This window comes from Delphinapterus leucas, chromosome 2 (assembly GCF_059928025.1).
Source record: "Delphinapterus leucas isolate spDelLeu-1000000601 "Yukka" chromosome 2, BTC_Dleu_Yukka2, whole genome shotgun sequence".
Classification (NCBI taxonomy): Eukaryota; Metazoa; Chordata; class Mammalia; order Artiodactyla; family Monodontidae; genus Delphinapterus; species Delphinapterus leucas.
Genome location: NC_143130.1, coordinates 88,284,358 through 88,308,382, shown reverse-complemented (window position 1 = coordinate 88,308,382; position 24,025 = coordinate 88,284,358). Strand labels below are relative to the sequence as shown.

At 38.9% G+C, this 24,025-nt stretch overlaps 1 protein-coding gene across 8 annotated transcripts in view; it reads left to right on the top strand.

Annotated features, from left to right (window-relative positions):
• The window catches only part of USP8 (ubiquitin specific peptidase 8), a 128,148-nt gene that overhangs the window by 27,170 nt on the left and 76,953 nt on the right, over window positions 1–24,025 (top strand). For 2 of the 8 annotated variants that reach the window (XM_089907242.1, XM_089907241.1), the window contains exons 1-2: window positions 12,245–12,369; window positions 12,683–14,603. The exons of 1 other annotated variant lie outside the window; for it this stretch is intronic. The gene's annotated coding sequence lies outside the window, so the exon portion shown is untranslated. Of the gene's footprint in view, window positions 1–12,244; window positions 12,370–12,682; window positions 14,604–24,025 lie in introns of those variants that run through there. 5 more of the 8 variants (XM_089907240.1, XM_089907235.1, XM_089907237.1 and 2 more) reach the window with 4 other exon arrangements.

The following is a 24,025-nucleotide window of genomic DNA, read 5'->3' as shown; positions in this document are numbered from 1 at the left end:
ATATTTAGAGGGAGCACTTCTTAGGTACTAAATAATTTAATCCCCAGAGCCACCCTGTGATCATCTCCATTTTACATTATCATCTCTATTTTACAAACGACATAACTGAGGTTGCAGAGCAGTGAAATAACTTGGCCAAGGTCACATAATTATTAACTGGCAGAGCCCGGATTCAAAAACAGCCATCTGGTTCCAGAGCCTATCCTCTCTTAAATATTACCTTATGCTGCTCTGCCATTTCATCCAGGAAATCTTTGCTCTAGACCTCGAATTATACTTGCTGAGTAAATGGGAGGAAGAAAGAAGGGAGGAAAGAGGAAAAAAAGAAGGAAAGAAAAGTGAAAAAGGATTCTCAGTTTATGCATGTCAAGTTGCACACTCTAGTTGATTTCAGTCTTCTTTGGTTGGAGGTTTTCTGTTACAGTTGGCCAAAGATTTAGTTTCTTCAGTTTGATACCATTTGCGTAGAAAAAATATTTCCTGGAAAGCCTAAGAAAAAGGCATAAGAAGAAACATTGAGTGTACAATATACTATTATGTAACAAGAAAGAATTGGCAGAGACACATGAAATTTAAAGACATTTTTAGTAAATGTTATGAAACTTCTGTAGACAATCTAGAGCACTTCTGTGTCCCAATAAGGGGAATGTGCACCTTGGGGTAAGACATAGACATTATTAACAGAACGGTCTGGGTTCAAAGGCAATGTTTTTGAAGATTTTCAGAAGATCATCCATTATATTTTGCAAAGACCATCAGATCATCTGGCTGATAGAATGAGATAGCAAGATTCATTTTGATGGGAAGTATGGATTCCAAAAGGTCCATGAAGAGGAATGGCCTTGGGGGTGGAGAGTAGGAAGGTAGTCTGGGTCAGCTGGGAATGACGGGGTGGCAGCATGAAAGCAGAAAGTGCCTGGTGAGAGGAAGGAGCTGCAGAATAGGAGGGGGAGTAGACTGTGATTTATAGGCTGCAGCTGGTAGACTAAGAAGCCGACAATCACACTAAGTAGGATAAGTATGCAATGCTAAGGGAACTCAGAGGCAAAAGCAAGGAGGGGGTGAGAGTAGTGTCCAGAGGAGAGAGAAAACTTGATATGAAGATTAAAAGGACAGTGGGAATTGCCAAATGGTTTCAGGGGAGGGAGAATATTCCAGGTGAACAAAGGGTACAGAAGTACATGCAAGAAAGCTAAGCTTATTGAGAGAACTGCAGCTAGTACAGCATGACTAGAAATTCAAGTGCTGTGGAGACCTGATGGGGAATAAGATTGGAGAGGGAGGAGTTCCCTGGTGGCCCAGTGGTTAGGACGCCACAGGTGTGGCCAAAACAAATAAACAAAGCCTCTTTGCTGCTGCACTGAGGGAGCTTTATCTTGAAAGTGATGGGCAGCCATTTAATATCTTAAGTAGAGAAGTTTTACTTATCAATTAATCAAATATTTTTTGATCACCAGTTGCCTACCATGTTCCAGACCCTACACTAGATGCTAGAAATTCAAACAGGATTTTTAAAAGAAGGGAAAAAAAGATTTATAAGGAATTATTCCATAAATAATGTGACCAGTGCTTAAAGGAACTATTATGTACAAGGTACAATAGGAACATAATTGCTTGTTTTGCCTGCCTCCTTCACAGCCTAGGTGAAGCTTGAGCTGTGTTCTGAAGGGTGAAAAGTTTTCTAGATGAACAGAATGCAAAGGTACAGAGGTATAAAAGAGTGTGGCAAGCTCTGGGAATGACCAAAGAGTCAGTATGAAAGGAGGAGAAGATGGATGTATAAAAATGGCAAGTGAGGCTGAATAAGTTGAAGACAGTCAGATCATGAAGATTCAAGTGGGTGTGCTAAGGGATTCAGACATGATGTATAGATGATGGGTGTATTAGTCACTGTTCTCCAGAGAAATAGAACCAATAGGAGATAGAGAAAGAGAGAGAGACAGAGGGAGGGAGGGGGGAAGGAAGAAAGAAAGAAAGGTGGGAGGGAGGGGGAAGGAAGAAAGGATTTTAAGGAATTGGATCATGTATTTGTGGAGGCTAGCAAGTCCAAAATTCATAGGACAAGCTGGCAGGCTAGAGATTCAGGTGAGTTGATGTTGCAGTTTTGAGTTTGAAGGCTGGAAACTCAGGCAGAATTCCTATGTTGCAATCTAGAGGCAGAATTCCTTTTAGTTTCTTTGGGAAACCTCAGTCTTTTGCATCTAAGGCCTTCAACTGATTGGATGAGGATGAGGCCCACCCATATTATGGATTGTAATCTGCTTTACTTTAAGTCAACTGATTGTGTAAATGTTAGTCACATCTGGACAAACCATGACACCACTTATATGAAGAATCTAAAATAGTCAAACTCATGGTGATTGCCAGGGGCTGGTTAGGGGAGGAAGCAAGAAGGCACAAGGGTACCATGTACTCCTTTGATCAAAGGATATAAGGTTTCAGTTACATAAGATGAGTAAGTCCTAGAGACCTATTATACAGCATAGAGCCTGTAGTTAACAATATTGTGTTGTATACCTAAAATTTGACTCAGAGGGTAGATCTTATAATTGTCCGTATCATACACTAGCAAAAAGTTAATAATCATAAAGAAGGCAAGGAGAACATCTTAGAGGTAAGGTATGTTTATAGCATAGATTGTGGTGATAGTTTCACAGGCATATACTTATCTCCAAATTCATCAAGTTGTATACATTAAATATGTACTGTTTTGTATGCCATTCATACATCAATAAAGTGGTTTAAAAAATGTTAATCACATCTACAAAAACACCTGTAATCTAGCCAAGTTAACAAATAAAATTAAATGTCACAATGGGGAAACATACAGTCATAGGTGACTAGTGAGCTGTTTATATATTTATTTATGTATCTGGAGATCTGGAAGGAGTATTGGGCTGAATAACTTAGAGCCAAGGAGTAGTTGAAATTATGAATGAATGAAATTTCCTGCAGAGAGTAACAGTGTGAGATGGGGAGAGCACTGAGGGTGGACCATGGGAGACATCAACATCTTAGGGAGGGGGTGGATGAAGAAAGTGATATCTTTGAAGGTGACTGAGAAGGAGCTATCCACGAAGTTGGAGAGGTACCAAGAGATCATAAAGTCACAGAAATCAAGGGAGGAGAGAGTTAGAATGGATGCTAGAGAAAGGCCAAGGGAGATAAGGACTGAAATGTCTCCACTGGATCTTGCATTTAGGAAATCCCTGGTGACCTCAGCAAGAAGAGTTACTCCTGAGAGAGAGGTGAGGAAAGAGAGACCCTGAATTTAAGCATTCTATTAAGAATGTGAAGGAATCTTGGTAAGAGAGTGATGGTAAAGGAGGGTATGGGATGGAAAAAGTTGGGGGGAGGTATGTGTTTAAGATAGAAGAACATGTTCATGTTCAGAGAGGAAAGGGCAATAAGAGAGAGACAGAGATAGAAGTTATAAGAAAAAAAGGGTAATTGACAAAGCAGGGTTCCTGAGGAGGCATGAGGGGATGGGATATAGAACACTAGTAGCCTAGGACTAAAAGAGAGATGGGTGGTGATAGATAACAACTCTCAGAGGAAGACATGGCTCTATGAGTGTTGGAGAATAATAAACCCTAGAGTTGGAATGGACTTCAAAATATCTTTAGCTTCAGTCAGGTAGTGCATTAATGTCTCCACTTTATAAATAAGAGGGCTGTGGCCTGGAGAAGTTCATAGTTTACCTATTCATATGACATTATCTTCAGAACCACTTTTTAAACCTTTGGGTAATAAGACTGCCAATTTGTGGGGCTTCCCTGGTGGCACAGTGGTTAAGAATCCGCCTGCCAATGCAGGGGACACAGGTTCGAGCCCTGGTCCGGGAAATTCCCACATGCCGCGGAGCAACTAAGCCCGTGTGCCACAACTACTGAGCCTGCGCTCTAGAGCCCGCGAGCCAGAACCACTGAGCCCGCGTGCCACAACTACTGAAGGCCACGCTCCTAGAGCCCGTGCTCCGCAACAAGAGAAACCATGCAATGAGAAGCCCGCGCACTGCTACAAAGAGTAGACCCCGCTCTCCGCAACTAGAGAAAGCCTGCACGCAGCAAGAAAGACCCAACAGCCAAAAATAAATTTATTTATTTTTTAAAAAAAGAAAAAAAAAAGATTGCCCACTTGTACCTTCCAGAAAGAACATTACTGCCTAACAGATCTGTGACAAAAACAGGCTCTGCCTTATTTCACTATTTTTCTGATTCCCTGTAAGAGAACCCACTTCTGTTCATAAGCTCTACTGACTCTTTTGCTGTATTTAAAATAAGATGCTAGTAAAGAGGTTCTGGGAATTCCGTGGCGGTCCAGTGGTTAGGACTCCGCGCTTTCACAGCTGAAGGCGTGGGTTCAATGACCAGGAACAAAGATCCTGCAAGCCATGTGGCTTGACTACAAGAAATGAAGAGAGATTCTACTCTTACGTTAGTTATGAAGATGTTTACTTTCTTGTTATTGTTATGTATCACTTGTGAAAAATATTATTTTAATTAGAAATAACTCCTTTTAAACATTTAATAGAACCATGGCTATAAACAAAGTTTCTATTTTGCCAAAAAGTTAAATCCCAGTAAAATGTCCTGAAGTCGGTTCCTGACACATAAACTTAGAAAAGTGATAAATAGAACTCAAGATGCCCTTTAAAATTAAAAGTGTAATATTGTGTGTGCACCTTCTATATCCTAACAGGTCTTTCTTGCCTTTGAAATGCTGTAGGTGGTGTGACTTCCCTTCCAACTCAGCATTTTTCATGGGGGTTAGAGAAGGTTTGAGCTAGACTCAGACCATCTCATCCTATAGACAAAGATTTTTAACCTACAGTTTGCATGTTATCAGCTGTGGAGTCTAATGTTTCTAATAATTGTGTAAGCAACAATTTTGTAGTGTTCAAGTGAGACCATTCGTGAATTCATTGTTACCTGGCCCTCATAGACATAGCTTTTTGGAGTTTGTTTCCTATTTTTAACCATATTCCACTTCCTAAATCTGCCTTCTAAATTATACGTTCAATTAGGCATTAGCCAGCGGTGGATGACTCTTTTCCCAGAGGATAGCTAACTAGAGACACTTTCTTTTTTTTTTTAAATTAATTAATTTATTTATTTTTGGCTGAATTGGGTCTTCGTTGCTGCGCGCGGGCTTCTGTCTAGTTGCGTCGAGCAGGGGCTACTCTTCGTTGCAGTGCGGGGTCTTCTCATTGCAGTGGCTTCTCTTGTTACAGAGCGCAGGCTCTAGGCGCATGGGCTTCAGTAGTTGTGGCACACAGGCTCAGTAGTTGTGTCTCGCTGGCTCTAGAGAGCAGGCTCAGTAGTGGTGGGGCACGGACTTAGTTGCTCCACAGCATGTGGAATCTTCCCAGACCAGGGCTCGAACCCGTGTCCCCTGCATTGGCTGGCGGATTCTTAACCACTGCACCACAAGGGAAGTCCCAGAGACACTTTATTGATGTCATAAACTTTTCTGCACAAGATGCTGCTTTGGAAATAGCTGTTGTCACCTGAGAAAACTCTGTTATATATGTGAGACATTGAACATCAAGGCAGATGGCTTGAGGGTGGGAATTCAGGTAGGAATAAAAACAGGCAAGGAAGCACTGAGGGAGAAACATACAGGTTTTATCACTCTGTGGCCCACTGTTACTGGAATATTATAAAATTGTTGCTCACATGCTAGTATGTGACTTACAAAGCAACAACAGCTGAGATGCACGAGGACATGCATTCCATTTCTTTAATATCTGTTCCCCTGAAATCAATGAAATGATGTAGTGTTGAAGACATGCCTTGCAGTATGCCCAGATGTTAGAAGAAAGCAGCTGTCAGTAGCGGGACATTCGCCCACCCTTGGCTCAGGGTCTCTGGCCTGGTCTGACTCTGAAACCTTAGTGCTCTCTCCTTGGACTTGACCCTCAGTGCCGTGTAACCCCACTGGATCCTGTATTAACCCAGGAATACCTTGCTTGTTTCTGTGCATTTAGCTGTGAACTTAAGTACAATAAACTGAATAAATTGTTTATAAACAAAAAAAATGGGGAGCTTTAGCCCATGTAACTTCCGTTGTGCACCCATGTGTTCTCCTTTGGTAGGGAGGAGTTCATATGTTCAAATCTCTTTGTGCTGCCTCTCAGCTGCCCAAAGCCTTCTATGAAACCTTGGTTCTCACAATACTCCCATCTTCTTATCTTCACTTTCCAAATCCTATCAAAATTTACCTGTCCTCTGTTTAATTCTCTCTTTAATAGAAGGCTGCCTGATATGGGAAACTAGTTTAACACTAGGAAGGAAGGTTTTTTCAGAGATGCTCCATTTTCATATGAAGAAATGAATCTTTAATGGTAGCATTTCAAATACCATGATAAGTCAGAGGAGGGATTAAAAATGACCTTGTCTGTCTGTCTTGCTACTACTAGATAGAAGAACTAAATTAATTGTGGAAAACAAATTGCAGAAAGAAAGCAAGATTATTTCAAAGGCAACACATGTCAGTGAGTCAGAGAGCCATTGGCGGTTCCACAGTTTGTGTACAGGAGGGAGCACTGGAACTGTTGGGAGGACAGGCTTAAAGTTGCTTTTACATGTCACTTTACCAAAATACTGATAAAAATGTTAACTGATCCCATTAAAGAACAAAGGGGGGTGGTTGCTGATGGAGTCTGTTAAAGGGTATTAAACCATTCCTCAATTTTTCCTCTTAGGTGCCAGCCACCTTTACAGTCAGGTAGCATATTCATTGAGGGCCAATTATGTACCAGGCATTAGTTATAATCCTTTAATTATACTTTTAAATCCATAAAAGTATAAATCATTTGATCTTTTCCATACAGTCCAATCATGAAGCAATGGGGAAAAAAATCTACTTATGCATTTTTCCTTTATCCCAAATCATCACACTCCTAGACACAGACTGGTAAATAGGCTCATCCAGTCATCCCATTTTTACCTGTGAATATACTATACAAAGACAGGCAGAGACACTCACTCTATTACATTCTGAAATATGCTCACCTCTCTATAGAGGTACTGCATAATCACTGAGATATTTACCCAGTTCACAGACTAATATGACCCACTGAGAGGATGCATGTTCTTACTCTTTCTACATATCTATATATGCAATATACTCACACCTTTGTAATAAAACTCTAGCAGAATAACTGACATGGAAGAAACATCAACCAGAATGGCACCCTGTTTTTACACATCTCAGCCACAAAAAGGACCATTAAAAATGGCTTGGGCAGGGCTTCCCTGGTGGCGCAGTGGTTGAGAGTCCGCCTGCCGGTGCAGGGGACACGGGTTCGTGCCCTGGTCTGGGAGGATCCCGCATACCGCGGAGCGGCTGGGTCCGTGAACCATGGCCGCTGGGCCCGCGCGTCCGGAGCCCATGCTCCGCAGCGGGAGAGGTCACAGCAGTGGGAGGCCTGCATACCGCAAAGAAAAAAAAAAGGCTTGTGCATTGTACCTCTGCACTTAGCAGATTATAGAATGACATACTGATGGATTTAGAATTTTAAAATATTGCAGAGACAAGATTATTTATATACTCCCCAGTAATGTATAAAGAATCTCATCCTCTAGTTAAAATCTCAAAAATCTTCCATACGATTTCTCACAGACAGCTATTACAAAAGTAAATTCAGATTAAAGAGAATGTTTTGTCATTTCTTCAGGGGGAATTCATGACCGCCAGCATCAGTATCACCACAGATATTTTTAAACGCAAATTTGTTGTTCCTTTTCCTTATCTACTAAATGTAAACTAGAGGTTGGTTCTTATGCACACTTGAGTAAAGATACACTAGTCTGTCTGCTGGATAACCTGGGTGCTCTCATTCTCTTTCTGCAGCCTAGCAACAAGCTAGCTCAGCAGGGTGGCTCGAAAGGCTCAGGCAGAAACTAGAATTGATAAGGAAAACTTCACAGGCGATTGGTCTCAAAAACCTTGTTTTTTAAACCGATAAAATTGTAACCCCAATAGAAAAGCTTAGTTTTCCAAATTGGCTGGGTGATCCCTGCTCCCTCTCCACTCCTCTAGAAGTATGTGATGAGGCAGGGGGTTGGGATCCCTCATCCAGAACATTTCCCCAAGTGCATTCCAGTTGTGCCACGCCCAGGCACAACTCTCCATGTGTTGGCTAGCAGCTGGGGCATCCCAAGCATTGGGCTAGCCCAGAGTCTGTAAATTTTCGTTTTGGGTCTGCATTGTTGTTGTGTTTATTCAAGCCACATATTGCTTGATAATACTGAAGTTTGAACCACTGGGCATGTATTATTTAATATATTTACCTATAATTTAGAAGACGTAAATACCACATCAAAAATCGTACTCCTGTTCCCATAGACATTACATCACTTTAGATAGTTAAGAGTTGTATAAATAGGAATAAATTACAGAAAGACTTTTTTGGAATTTTGACTTAAAAAGTATCTTCTTTAAATTAGGTGCTTCATTAAAATGTCGTTATATCGAAAGCTTAATAAGTTTTTTTTTGTAAATATGTAGAAAGGCTTAAGCATGTGTGTTGATTCTATGATCTCAATTCAATACACTGATAGCTCAACAGTTCCTATGGTTATTGAATGGGATTCTCTTTTTGCCAGTTAGCGTTAGCATGACAAAACTGCAGACAATTCTTAAGAAGTTTAAGTAACTCTTTGATGACCTCAGTCAAGTAGGTGAAAATTCTGTGATAGGATCAACAAACTGAAAACTTTATCTTTTTGGGATAAAACCATGTGCATCACCATTTGTAATGTATTCTGAGTATTACAAGGAAATATCTTTCTGCAAGGAAAATCTAATGGAAGCAGGAAGATCCAGAAGACAACATTACAATGGGGAACCACTGAAGAACATAGTAACCAGATTAAAACTTTTCAGTTTAGATAGAAAATCAAAGGGAGAAAGGAAAGAAGACCTGAATCTGTAAAATCATTAAGGGTTGAAAAAAGTAAGTATAGTTGTTCATTAAACCCTGAAATCATAGAATGAGGATATATCTCTAAAGCTTTATTAAGTTTAGGCCAATTAGATAGAAGTATAGGGACTTCCCTGGTGGTCCAGTGCTTAAGAATCTGCCTTCCAATGCAAGGGACGCAGGTTCAATCCCTGGTCAGGGGACTAACATCCCACATGCTGCAGGGCAACTAAGCCCACGCACTGCAACTACTGAGCCCGCACTCTTGAGAGCTTGCGTGCCATAACTAAGGGCCCACGCGCTGCAACGGAAGATCCCGCACGCCACAACTAAGACCCGATGCAGCCAAATAAATTTTTTTAAAAAAAGATAGAAGTATAACTTCACATTAAAAAAAAAAAAAAAGAACTCAAATCACCTTAAGTGGTGATATAGCAAATTTTTTACAACTTAAGATAAACCAATCTGGTAGAGTCTTAGTGAAGTGCAAAGAGTGGTGACTGCCTAAACTTTGAAGTTGATATCCAGGAGAATAGCCAAGACTTACCACCCCTTTTCTGGTGATGCATTCCCTAGAGATAAAATGTTTGATGGGCCATGCAACTGGCCCAATGTGATGATCATTATGATTTTAGGAAATAAAACCCAGATGAATAGAAAAGAATAAGTGATTAATAAAAAAAACCCACAAGACACTTGTGCTTTGGCTAAAAGATAATTGGGATGAACATTTGTACATAATGTTGTAAATTTTATTATATATATGAAAGCTAAATTTTCTCATAAAATATTAACTTGTGATTCATTTCTTGTGTTATTTTGGGATAAACATGTTTTATTGGCTTACAAGTCCTATATAATCTGTGCTCTATTCTCTCCCCACCCCTTTGAGATCATCTTCTATCACAATCCCACTCATTCACCCTATGCTAGCTATACTGTCCTCCTTGCTGTCCCTCTAGCACACTCTCCTTTTCCTCCCTCACTGCCTTCACCTGTGCTGCTCCCATTGCCTGGATGCTTTTCCCCCACACGTATCCATGGCTCTCTCCCTCTTTTCACTAAATGCTCTATGGAAATGTCACTTCGTCAGAGAGCTCTTCCCTATTTCACCAAAAATACCACTGTCTTTGCTGGCCGTTTACCCTGTTTTATTTTTCTTTTTAGCACTTAACAACACCTAACATAGTATACAGTTGATCTTTGAACAACACAGGGACTAGGGGCACCAAGCCTCTGCAGAGTTGAAGATTCCAGTATAACTTAGAGTCAGCCATCCATATCCCAGGTTCCTCCGGATCCGCCAGTTCAGTTCCGCAACCACAGATTCAATCAATGTCAGATTGTGTAGTACTGTAGTATTTACTATCGAAAAAAATTCATATTTAAGTGGACCTGGGCAGTTCAAACTCATATTGTTCAAACTCATGTGTGTATGTATTTGCTTATCATATTTCTCGCTCATCTGAATGTAAGTCAGCTCTCTGTTGAGGAGGGACTTTATAACCCAAGTCCAAAATAATCCCTGGCATAGTATACATATTCATCATATACTTGTTGAATGGATGGAGGATGAATCAGGTTCAATACATTTTGGACTACTGCTTATGCTGGATGGCCTGGGTACCATAGATACTGCCACCTGGTTTGTTACAGTACAAATTTGAACAAGTGTTAGGGTTTATAATTCCATTCAATAAGCATAGTTTCATCTAGGTAACCCTGCTTCTTAAGAACTCTCATTCCACTAATTTTGAAAAGTCCAGAGCCCGTCCCCAGATTTCTGTGAATTTCCCAGGAATGTTTTGTTTTTTCCTGCTTTCACCAACTCAGTTCAGTTTTGGAATCATCTTGTCATCTTGTGCCTGGTTTCTCTCCCACACCTGTCGACCCACATGTGGGAACTTCTTAGTTTTCAAAAAATGCACGCAAATGACTTATGTTTTAGCAAACTTGACTGATGCTTTAGGGAAGTTGGGGAATTCCACTTACTGGGAGGATGGGATTGGGATTGGGGCAATTACATCAGAGCAAAAAAGATAACTAGGTGAATGTTAAAGAGTCCTATTTATTAAAACCTTTCTGCCATCCCACCATAGGAGACTCTTCACTGGTTGATTCATTCTTATGGGCTTCGATCTTTCTTTATCACCTCACATTCCTAGGATCCTCCCTCTCCAAGATTGTCTTCAGAGAACTTTTCTTCCTCTGTCTTTGTTTGGTTCCTACTCCCAAACTAAACTCTGGATTTTTCTTTGCATACTTAAATTCATCAAGATGCTCAGCAGACCAAAAACAAACAAACAAAAGCAAACAACCAATAACCAATTTACTTTCTTAAGATCCACCCTCGAAAGATGGATGCAATTTTTCCCCTTAGTTATGAAAAATTTGCTAAGGCTTCCTAGTTAGTAGTCTCAGGTAGTATAGTATATTTCATATTATATGTCTTAAATCCTTTGGGAAAATAGTGTATAGCATAGGTATAAAGAGCTACCATATTTTTGCAGGTATTTCATTGTGATGGAAAGGAAATTACCATTAATGGAAAGACCACTGTATGTGAAACACTATTGGGTTAGGTCCTTTCATTTATTCATTACACGTTTACTGAACACCTATGTGACACACACTTTCACTTAACGCATTTGCTAGACCTCGCCTTCCAGCTTTTCCATCCCTGAGACACTTGGACTGTCCCTGGGGACTTAGTGACCATGGCCCGCAACTCCATCCAAGCAACTTTATGTTTACAGATAATCGGAGCATTCAGTCACCTACAAAGAATCACCTCGCGAGAAAGTTCAGACCTCTCGTTTTGTTTCTGTAAGATTGGGCTTTTAACTGCGTATGTGTATATTTAATGTGCTTTAGAACTGTGTCTATTCTTCTCTTACCAGAGGCGTGGCTTCGGAGAACGTTAAACTTTTAATCAGAATTTGAGATTCAAATCCCTTTTCTAGTCTGCCTTAAATCTCCAACCTGAAGAGGAAGAGGCTTAGCTAAGGCGTTAAGAGCAGCCCTGCTTCCTTCACAGCAAGACCCAGGATGCGAGTAACACCAGGGTGACAGAACTAAGCCCGAGAAATGCAGGGTGCAGGGGACAGGCGGACAAGCTCGCCCCAGCTCAGTGTAGCCTGGACACCACCCAGACCGTCCATCCAAAACGTCCTCCTCGGCCCTCCTTCGCCCTCCCGCGCAGCCCTCACAGGCTAGGATGAGGCTGGGAAATAGCAAATAGTCAAGGGCACGCGCGCGCGCGCGCGCGCCGCGCAGCCCCGCCCCTGCGTGACGTCAGAGACGCGACGCGTCGCAACGCAGTGCAAATTGGGAAAGAGGGGTGAGCTGAGCTGACTTCCGTCGGGATAGAGGTTTTTCTTCGGGTTGGTGGGAGATGGGCCTTTGGCGAGGAGGCCGGCATTAGCGCGCCCGGCGCCAAGGTGAGTGCGGGACTGGGTCCTGGCCTTTGTTCGTCGGGAATCCGTCCTCAGTGAACCCCTTTCCTTCCACCAGCTGCTGGTCACCCGGGAGACAAGCCGTGTCCTCGGAGGGGGTGGGACCACCCCGAACATAGAATCGGCTTTTGAAGGAAGGGCCCTACCTCGAGTCTTTCCCGCTACCCACCTAGGGTTGCCCAGCGAGTTCCGTGTGGGCTCCGGTTTTTCCGGTCTTAGAAGGTGGCCTTGACCATTCTTCCACCTTCTTGGACACTCAGACCGACTTTGACCTCTTTCCTCTTGCCTCCGTTTTCAGATTTTCTGCCCGTCGAGCTACATTCCCAGGCCTTAATACAACCTCTCAGAGTGTTTTCCAATCCCTCCTCTGATCCAGTCAAACTTGCTTGTAGTGAAGTCCAGGTATGAGTTTAAAGAACCTGCGAGCGCATCAGAGTTAAAACTGTGACTTGCCCAAATAAAAGCTTGTCTTTCCTAAAATGTGGCCTTTCTCCTAGAGTTGTGGGACAAGTTAATTTCACCTCGGAAATTATCAGAACCCTGAATTTGTACTTAAAGCTGCAGATCACACTTCTCGGTTTATTTCTTACCTCCAGTTCATTTTGTGACCTTGGAGCAAGTCCCTAATCACTAACAAAATATTTACCTGAAGACAGAGGCGTTGCAGAGTCTAAGGAATTTAATATTTGTTAAGAGCCCTAAGGGTTTCAGCTGTAGGGGATGCCGAACTAAGGATTTTACTCTCTACGTCAGCAAGCATCCTATGTACTTTCTACTGCAGCCATGAAAAATGTCAGGTGATTTTTATTGGGGAAGTGTTCCTCTTCTAGGCTTGCTCTGCGGCTTTGCTATGTAAGCAGATTTTGCATTTCAGCAGATTCTGTTTAAGATTCATTGTTGAATGTCTTTCATGATGGATTTAGATCGTTTCTCATGATTCCAGAGTACTGGACCAGTCTGTCTGAAAGGTTCCATAGGTTGTGCTATGTCTTTAACATGTTGAAATGTGTATTCCTTTTCTTGTGACACATTAGGTGCATCTTTTAAATTAGATGGTAAGGACTCTATAATAAAAAACAACAACTTGTCATTAATGATATAAATTTATATTAGTTGCACATAGGTATGCATTGTTTTTGAGAAAACAATGCGTGAGAAAAACAAAAATATTTTAAAGATGTCTTTCTAGAATTTAATTTTTAATATATTTACTTGAACTTTGTCAGTCATTATGGTCATTTGTTTATTAGCGTGAACATAATGGGAAAGAACCAAAATGGCTTTTGTAAAGTAAGAGAGTCAGTACATCAGATTTTTTTCCCATAAAATGTCTAGCATTATATTTTATTATGAACATTTTCTACATAAAAATGTACTTATTTTGTAGAGATGAAAGGGAAAAAAGTGTCTATTAAATATGAAGTGTTAATAAAATTAGATATTATTGAGTCTTTTTTGTTTTAATCTTGGTCATTGTCCCAGTTGCCTATTGCTATATAACAGATCACTCTAAAACAAAGTGGCTTAAAACTACAATTCATTATCTCATGTTTCTGTGGGCTGACTGGACTCAGCTCGTTGGTTCTCGGTGAGGGTTTCATGTATTTGTAGTCAGATATCCAGCTAGGGTTGGAGTCATCTGAAAGCTCAGCTGGGCAGGACATCCGAGATGGCTCATTCCCATGGATGGCAATTGATGTTGGCTGGGAGTTCAACTGGAGTGCCTACAACATAGCCTCTTCATGTGTCTTGGACAGATCATAGCATGGAGGCTGAGTTCCAAGACAAGTGTTTGAAGGGTCAGGAAGTGGAAGCTTTTTCTTAAAGTCTTTTAAAAGCCTGGACCCAGAAGTTGGCACAGCGTTACTTCCAACATTCTGTATTGGTGAGGGCAGTCAGAGCCCTCCCCCAACCAAATGATAGACCTTTTGAAGAGGAGAATGCCAAAGAACTTGTGGCCATCTTTAGCCTACCATAATTTTGTTGACTGATGTTTGGATATAATAGTAAATGCAGAATAAGTTACGCTTCTGATTTCTTTAGCCATTTCATGGCATGTTATAATTTTCGGAGCACTTTTTGTATATATTTTTTCATTGACACCTTTGAAAACTCTATAGAAGCAGATGAATTATTCCCATTTTGCAGATGATAATAAACTGAGCAGTGGCAGTGGTTGTGGTGGAGGATTTAAGGAATTTGCCCAGAGTTGTATGATAGTAAGTGGAAAATGAGACTAAGACTTTTATAATACTTTTATAATATAAAATCTATTAGTAAATGATGAACTGTTATGTTAAACTTATTTGTAATAACATTTATAACCATACTAATTCAAGTAACACAGTACTCATGTACAGTGAATAAAGTTAGTGTTGAGATAGCTAAACGTTGCCTCTTCTAACACATTACAGTTTAGTCTTTCATAATGCTAACCTAAATTCTCTGAAATGTACCAACAGTGATGTGAACCTGCATGTCTTTCTTGTTTTTTAAATTGAAGTATAGTTGATTTACAATGTTTCAGGTGTACAGTAAAGTGATTCAGTCATATATATATATACTTTTTCAGATTCTTTGGCATTATAGGATATTACAAGATGTAGAGTATAGTTCCCTGTGCTATACCATAGGTCCTTGTTGTCCTCATTGTTTATCCATTTTATATGTAGTAGGGTGTATCTGTTAACCCCAGATTCCAAATTTATCCCTCTGTACCCCCTTTCCTTTTGGTAACCATAAATTTGTTTTCTGTGTCTGTGAGTCTATTTCTGTTTTGTAAATAAGTTCATTTGTATCATTTTAGATTCTACGTGTAATATCATATAACATTTGACCTGATGTCTTTGTAATGTAGTAAAATGAAATTATTATGCATTATAATACCAATTTCAAAACAAATTGAAAAGCTGTGGGTGTAGGAATCCTGGGGTTTTTAATTTCTTAATTACAAAATATTAAAAATTTAAATGATTTCTCATAATTTTGGTAGGTTGGGCGTTATATAACTTAAGATGTTGATTTCATGTAAAATAGATAACTAGTGGGAAGCAGCTGCATAGCACTGGGAGATCAGCTCAGTGCTTTGTGACCACCTAGAGGAGTGGGATAGGGAGGGTAAGAGGGAGGGGATATGGGGATATATGTATACATATAACTGATTCACTTTGTTATACAGCAGAAACTAGCACAACATTGCAAGGCAATTATAATCCAATAAAGATGTTAAAAATAAATAAATAAATTTTAAAAAATAAAATTCTACCTTAAAAAATGTTGATTTCAGCTGAAAACTGTCATCTTCATAGTGTTTTATTGTTTCTAGTAACATGCTTATATCCATTCTTTATGCCTATGGTTCCCAGTCTTGATTGCACGCTAGAATTCACCTGAGGAGCTTTATAGAAAAAGCTCCTCATGCAAGGAGCTTACCTATGTGCAAGTCTCACACTCAGAGATTCTGATTGAACCATTTAGGAATGGGTCCTGGGCATCAATATTTTTTTAAAGTTCTGTAGGTGATTCTAATATACAGCTAGGGTTGAGAACCATAGCTCTTTTTTTGGTACTTACTAAGTACAGTTGGGTTCCCAGCTCATCAATTTTGCATCTGCTAAAAAAAAAATTAAAGAGATAAAGAGGAAGAGGAGATAAATGGATCAAGGTTATATAGGTAGATAGACACCTATTGTGTAAAACAGTTACCCTCGTGTTTTTTCTGGGAATGGTCCTTAATAAAACCAAAATATTTGGGCATGGTACATTTGTGCCTGTAATATGGTACTTTGCTTTGTATTACCACTGTGTACTCATCTTTCATCCTAAGAGGTAGAAACTCTGTTAGGAGGTATATTCTTTGTATCCCCTACAGCCCCCAGTGCTACACTTTGAACAGATGTAGGTATTCTAAATGTTCACCACATTGAAGCTGGTTTTTAATCACTCTTCAGAACTAGGGCTGGTTATTTTACTCTGTTTTTCTTTTTAGCATTGTAAGAACTTTGTAACTTTGGACTTCTCTTTTTCTTTGGTTTCCATGATATTGCACTTTCCTGGTTTTCCTTCATTCTGTGTTTCTTTCCTCCTTTAGGAACCACCCCCACCCCCCAAGTTCTGAGCCCTTCAGGTATCTTGTCAGCTGTAGAGAAACAAGATCTCATTTCCTTAGTGATTCATTCTCCTGATTTTAGTTACTAGTGTAAATGATGTTTATGTTTTTAAAACTATTACAAAAGTTTAAAAATATACATAAAAGTGAAGAGAATAGAATTATTTAAACTATATCCTAGACAGCATATTATTTCAATGTCAATACTTTGTTGTCTCCCAAAACACTGAGGATTATCGAAGTAACATTAACGCCTTAATAGTTGATTAATATCTGGTCTTTCTGTAAACCTGATGTCTGATTACGTATTTACATCTCTATCAAGGCATCCTTCTTTAGATGTTATTCTTTTTGCATACACTCAACATGTTCAAATTTTTTTGTAAATCAGTGGTTCTTATTTGGGGGTAATTTTGACCCCCCCCCCAGCCCAGGGGACATTTGGCAATGTCTGGAAACAGTTTTGGTTGTCACAACTGGAGAAGGGTGGATACTACTGGCATCTAGTGGGTAGAGGCCAGGGATGCTGCTACACATCCTACAATGTGTAGGGCAACCCCACAACAAAGAATTATTCAGTCCAGCATGTGAGTAGTGCCCAAGTTGAGAAATGCTGCTGTAAACTGATCAGTTTTTTAAACTTTTTATTTTTGTTAACAGCACTACCATTCTTCACATTTCTCAGGGTTGAAAGTGTGTGTGTGTATGTGTGTGTGTGTATACTCAAGAGAGAAAATACTGTTTCAGTCAAAGCACATTTCTACCTTTCTGTGTTCTTTTTTGCCATGGCCTGCTAGTTATTCTTTTCTAAAGTATCATTCCCTTGTTCCTGTTTCCTTCAAATCTGTCTTGCATATCCCCACTTTGACCTGTCCAGAGATACCATTTTCCCTTCAAGATCTGGCTTCTTATTGCCTGCTGAATTAAATATAAACAATTTTGGGTGGCTTCAAAAGTCCTCCATCATGTAATTCCATTTCCTTACCTAATAGAATTTATTATTGTTAGCCAACAGTTATTAAGGGTTGACTATAAGGACTACTAAGGTAGATGTTAGAGATCTAGCATGTTAGAGTTATGACTTATAAAGACATGTTAGTATAATCCCTTGATCTTATTTGATTATTTCCTAATAATCCCTATAGCATTCTTTATTTTTCTTATTACCTTCCCATACTGATTTCTCATTTTGTTCGTGTTGATTTCCTCTTCTGGCATGCCCTCCTTTCTCACTCTATTCATAGCTAACTCCTATCCTTAGGGCCGGTTTCTGTCTCTATCACAGCATCATGAAACTGCATGCTTATGAGGTATGAGTATCTTAAAGCCTAGTCATAATTGTCATTTGATCCAAATTCTGTACTAAAGGAATGCTATAGATAACAAATATTGATAGTATAGGATTTAGATCAAGAAATAAACTCCAGGGCTTCCCTGGTGGCGCAGTGGTTAAGAACCTGCCTGCCAACGCAGGGGACACGGGTTTGAGCCCTGGTCCGGGAAGATCCCACATGCCGTGGAGCAACTAAGCCTGTGTGCCAGAACTACTGAGCCTGCGTTCTAGAGCCCGCGAGCCACAAGTACTGAAGCCTGCACTCCTAGAGCCCGTGCTCCGCAACAAGAGTAGCCACCGCAATAAGAAGCCCTCGCACCGCAACCAAGAGTAGCCCCCGCTTGCCGCAACTAGAGAAAGCCCGCGCGCAGCAATGAAGACCCAATGCAGCCAAAAATAAAATAAATAAACTTATATATTTTAAAAAAAGAAATAAACTCCAAGAACTGGGACCATCAAGGATGGAAGAGGTGGAACTTAAGTTGGTTTTTGCAGGACGAGGGATCAGCACAAAAGAGTACACTCTGGGCTGGAAGAAGCTCCCCCCTCGCCCCAAGTTACAGTGAATTTTTCCCTCCTTTTGACTTCCCAGTGACTGGAGTCACGTATTAATGTACAGTGTAGGAATTAATTGTTGGCTTATTATTTAATGAGTATTAATTTGGTCTTGATAAACTAAGGTATTTGTGATCAGAAGCCCTGTGATACTCTATCTCCCTAGAGCAGTGTTACTCAAAGTAGCCAGTCTCTTATAGTCTTGCAGCTTGTGCTAGAATATAAATCAGTACATTGCTTTCTTTGTAAAGAAAGTCTTGCTGCTATGAAAAATTCAGTGTGCTTAATAGGTTTACATTCTGTTATAAGCTTATTTTATCACAGGCTGGTAACCAACAGTTCCTCAACCAGCACTGGTCTGTGGACCACACTTGAGTAGCATTGCTCTGCAGGAGTTTTACACTTTCAGTTGTAACCTATAGACATTTCACATTTATACCCAGTGTTCTATATGTGCATACACAGGTACACAGCCAAAACTAAACTTTTATGAAACAGTTTTAACCTTACTATGTGTGACATGCTCTGATATTTTCTCTTCAGGTTTTTTTTGTTTTTGTTTTTTTAATGGTGATTGTGACCTTCTAAAGGGATTTTAAAAAAACACTGCTATTGTCACTAGACTCATAGTAGATACTCAGAAAATACTAGAGGTTTTTTTTAGCAGTGATGAATTCTTAAAAGGGTTGAGCCTTAACTTTAGGATTGCTTTAAAGCAGATTATTTCATCAATACTTACTTGTCTGTGGAATTTTAACTAGAATGAGTATAGAATGGATTATATGAAATTTAAGATAGTCAGATGATGTAGTGAATACTGTTGCTATCTGAAGGCCAGAGATGGGGTGAGATGAGATGATGGATGGCCAACAAGGACAAACTGCTTTCCTTTCAGTGTTGCCAGCAACCTTGGCAGTGGCTGGTGTGAGGCCCTAGTTAAGATATCAGGACCAGTTTGAATGACAACAAACTTCAATCTTTACTTTTTTGCTTTTTAGTCATCACTCTGTGGTTCAGGTCATCCAATCTCTACTCCTTTCTTTGGAAGGATCAGAAAAATGTCAGAAAGAGAGAGGAGTATATATGCCTTCCATTTTCTCCCTATTGTCAGCTCATTTTCAGCACTGCCTGTATTTCATTTTTGGAGCATTGCTGTTTGATTAAGCTGTTGTTCTTAAATCTTTATCAGGTTTACATATCTTAAATTTTTTTTTTAGGAGAACTTTTTCTTACATATACTTAGTTATTTTATTTTTTGTACTTACAATCCTTCTTGAAGTATAACATAGTTTTAGTGGGTTATATGTTGTATTTAGTTCTAGAGCTAAACAAATAGATTTTAAAATTATTTGAGTTCTGTAGTTATTGAACATTCCTGTATAAGTATCAGTGGGTTTGTTTTTACTGTTGCAGCCAAAATAAGGAAATTGTAAATCCATTCAGTCATTCTGGCCTTAAGTTATTTTATGCCAGTCTCTTTTGAAATTTCTTTAATGGCAAAATGCAGCAGAATGACTTATCAAAAATTTAATACATTAAAGTTTACATACATTTAAGTTGGATATGTATTCTTTGCTTTCTCATATGATTAGGGAAAAATACCCTTTACCTTGTGCTTTGATTTCTGCAGAAGTATATGTGATTGTAGAAGCTAAAATAGCAATTAAGGCAATACTGGAAGTATTTTTAACACCAGGCATCTTATTTGACAGCATAACATATAATTTAATGAAGGAAAATGGAAACAACTGTGGTCCTTTCATGACATTATCAGAGCAAGTTCTTTATTTCAGCTGTTCTCAAAAATCAAATAAGGACAGAAAAAGTAACTTTAAAAAAGCACAATCTTTTTCCTGGAAACCCTCATTAAAACTTCGTTGTATCATAATCTTATCCCTGTAGTTTCCATTGGTGTGTCTGATCGGTTGTCACTCAATCGGAGTCCTGTCATTCTACCTTTGCAGTGTCTCTAGTATCTGTCTGCCTCCTCCATTCCATCTCTACTGCCCTAGTTCTGACCTTCATCATCTTTCCTTAGGATCATTATTATGGGTAACTAATGTCTTCCTTATCTCCAGTCTTTTAAAGCCTAACCTTGTACTGTTAGTTTAGATCATATAACTCTGTTCTTAGAATCCTGCTCTGGTTCTCTGTTACCTTTAGAAAACAAAGTAAATGCTTTAATGTGACATTCACAGCCTTCCATTTATCTGTTCCTAGACTATTTTTCAGGCCTTACTGCCTAGCAAATCCTTGTTGATTCTGTATACTAGCTAGTTCCTAAAGATGTTCTTTACTTTTTTGACATTTTCCTCAAACTCTTTCTCATCTCTATCAAAAGCCTTCTCTCACCAAGACTCACAGAAATGCTATCTCTTCCATGATGCCTCACAAGATCCCTCTAGTCATACTTGATCTTGTTAATTTTTCTTATTGTACATTATTTGTAACTCTTTATAGTTTGATATAATACATGTTGTATTAACACTGCTTACAACTTTCTCTTTCACGTTAGTTTTTTAAACTTTGTGAGGAAATGGATCACATCTAATTTTTGAGTTCCTGGGAGCACAATGTCTTCTGTACAGTAGGATGCCTGTGAATGTTTGAATGGAATTTAACTTTGAAATAGCTAATGATTTATTATTTTAAGTTGCCTAGGTAGCATATATAGTTTTTATATTCTTTTGTCTTTTAAAGATCCAAGCTTTAAAGGTAATGATGAGAAAAAGATTTGACTGAGACATATTCTAGACCTTCATTTTAGAGGGTTCAAATAAATAGCTTTCTTTTCCCAACCAAGAAACCTAATTGTCATGAATCAACAAAATAGACTCTACCTGACTTTTTGAATATATGTCCTGTGGTTAGACCATTAATACTTAAGACGCAGGTAAAGGATAGAGTAGGAAAAACAGATACTGTCAGACTGGTACGAGGCCACTCTGCCTAACTCTGGCATTAATCCTTATCTTAGTACATTTAGTGTTGCCAGTAAAAAATCATTGGGCTTTTTGGAAATTACATTTCAAGAGCTAGCCTATATCAGGGGAGCATATGTTGGCTTATCGTGGTTGAGTAAGCTTAAGATCCTAGCTGAGCTAGGTGGGGGCAGAAAAGTCAGGGATAACTCTTGTTACTATTATCTTACTGTCCTTTAGCCCTCCTTAGTAGTCCAAGCTCCAACATCCCCTGCCCTCTGCCACCATGGTGTCTGTTGTGGCATCAGTAAGGACTCAAGTTTCCTTAAGCACCTTCCTGAAAAGTTAGTTTCTTGGCCTTACTGTGCTTTCCCTTAGTCAAAAATATTATTTCTCAACTGTTGCTTATGTTTCAGTAGAAATCATGTTCCTGAACTACCACTCTATCCCATCATTTTCTTTTTCATTGCCAATTTTTTTTAAAGTTATCTACAGTCTACTTCCATTTCTTTATTCCTTAATGCTTGTGCTCTTGCTTCCACTCACACCACTGTATGGAAGCTGTGCTCAACGAGGTTATATATACTAGGCTCTTAAAATATTCCAAATCTGTTTTTTTCTTAATGAGTATTTAAAAACATATATATTTTATGTTTGCTTGTTTCAACCATAACTTCCTAACTTTTACATCTCTCTGGGTATTCTTTTCATATTTGTAGACAATTTATTCATATTTGCATTGTTATATAATTGCTTTCTTTAAAAATTTTTGATGAAATACATTAAGTATATTACATATTATTTTGTTATAAAAGCCTGATAATAAAACGATCATCTGTACAAACTATTATATGTAAAATAAGCTACAAGGATATATTGTACAACAGGGAATATAGCCAATATTTTGTAATAACTATAAATGGAATATAACCTTTAAAAATTGTGAATCACTATATTGTACACCTGCAACATATAATGTTGTACATCAGTTATACTTCAATAAATACATAAAACAAAACAGTCATCTCTGAGCATATGTGAACATACCACCCAACTTGAGAAATAAAACCTTACATATCGCTGAAGCTCTTTGTGTGTGCCTCCCTTATTGTATCTTCTACCTCTCCAGAAATAGAATTTTATATTTACCATTTCCTACCTTTATAAATTTATCTGATTTGTATCCTTAAGCAATATATTGCTCAGTTTAGTTTGTTTTAAAACTTCTTACAAATGGTGTCACGTGTCAACTTTTTCACTCAGCTTTAGGGGGATAAGCAGGGGTTGAGGAGGTGGTGAGCATGGGGGAGTAGGGAATGTTCTCTTGTTAAACTGTTTATCCTGGAAGGTCAGGAACCACTTCTTATGTATCCTTCGTGTCTTTAACATGTAACATAATGGTTTTTTACAAGGTAAGACACTCAATACTGTTGTCTGTATAAGTATGAGGAAATCCAGGGGATCCCTATCATATTCTGTAATGGATGCTCTTAGCTGTTTTGGTGGTGCAGTTGATGAATTATATACCTAATCAAGAAATGAGAAAGTATTAATATTTAATATAAAATGTGACAAGAATCACAGCAAATTGGGGTGCTTTTGGAGTTTCACATAGGTGAACAGAAGCCTTTTCGCCCCTAAAGTTGTACCTTACTCAGCATTTTAGGATTCAATGTTCATTGATGTCCATTCGTCTAATAATAGTGAACTGATAGAATGAAGAGCATTAAGGTAGTGGAAATAAGTGGTAGAAAAAAAGTTGTAATCTCTCTTTTCTTTAAATTGGAAGTATAGATGATTTACAGTGTTGTGCCAGTCTCTGCTGTACAGCAAAGTGACTCAATTTTACGCATACATACATTTTTTTTATACTCTTTTCCATTATGGTTTATCACAGGATATTGAATATAGTTCCCTGTGCTATACATTAGGACCTTGTTGTTATCCATTTAAAATATAATAGTTTGCATCTACCAGCCCCAAATTCCTAGTCCATCCCTCTCTCTCCCCCACTCGGCAACCACAAGTCTGTTCTCTATGTCTGTGAGTCTGTTTCTGTTTTGTTGATAGGTTCCTTTGTGCCATATTTTAGATTCCACATATAAGTGATATCATATGGTATTTGTCTTTCTCTTTCTGACTTAGTTCACTTAGTATGATAATCTCTAGTTGCATCCATGTTGCTGCAAATGACATCACTTTGTTCTTTTTTATGGCTGAGTATTCCGTTGTATATATGTTACCACATCTTTATCCATTCATCTGTCAATGGACATTTAGGTTGTTTCCATGTTTTGGCTCTTGTGAATAGTGCTACTATGAACATAGGGGTGTATGTTTCTTTTTGTATTATAGTTTTGACCGGGTATATTCCCAGGAGTGGGATTGCTGGATCATATGGTAATTCTATTTTTAGTTTTCTGAGGAACCGCCATACTGTTTTCCATAGTGGCTGTATCAAAAAATGTTGTAATCTCTTAAATGTATTAATGCAGCTATTTATTCAAATTGTAATTAGTTCTTTACAACTGAAGACCTTGTATAAATTTACTTGGGTTCCTGAAGTTTTCATTTGGTGACACTTATGATCTTGCCAAGATTCCCATTTAGTGTGCTCCGCTGATCTGCCCCATCTATATGCATCCCTGCATAGGTACACACACACACACACACACACACACACACACAACTTGTTACATACCTAGCCTTTCTTCTTCATTTTTT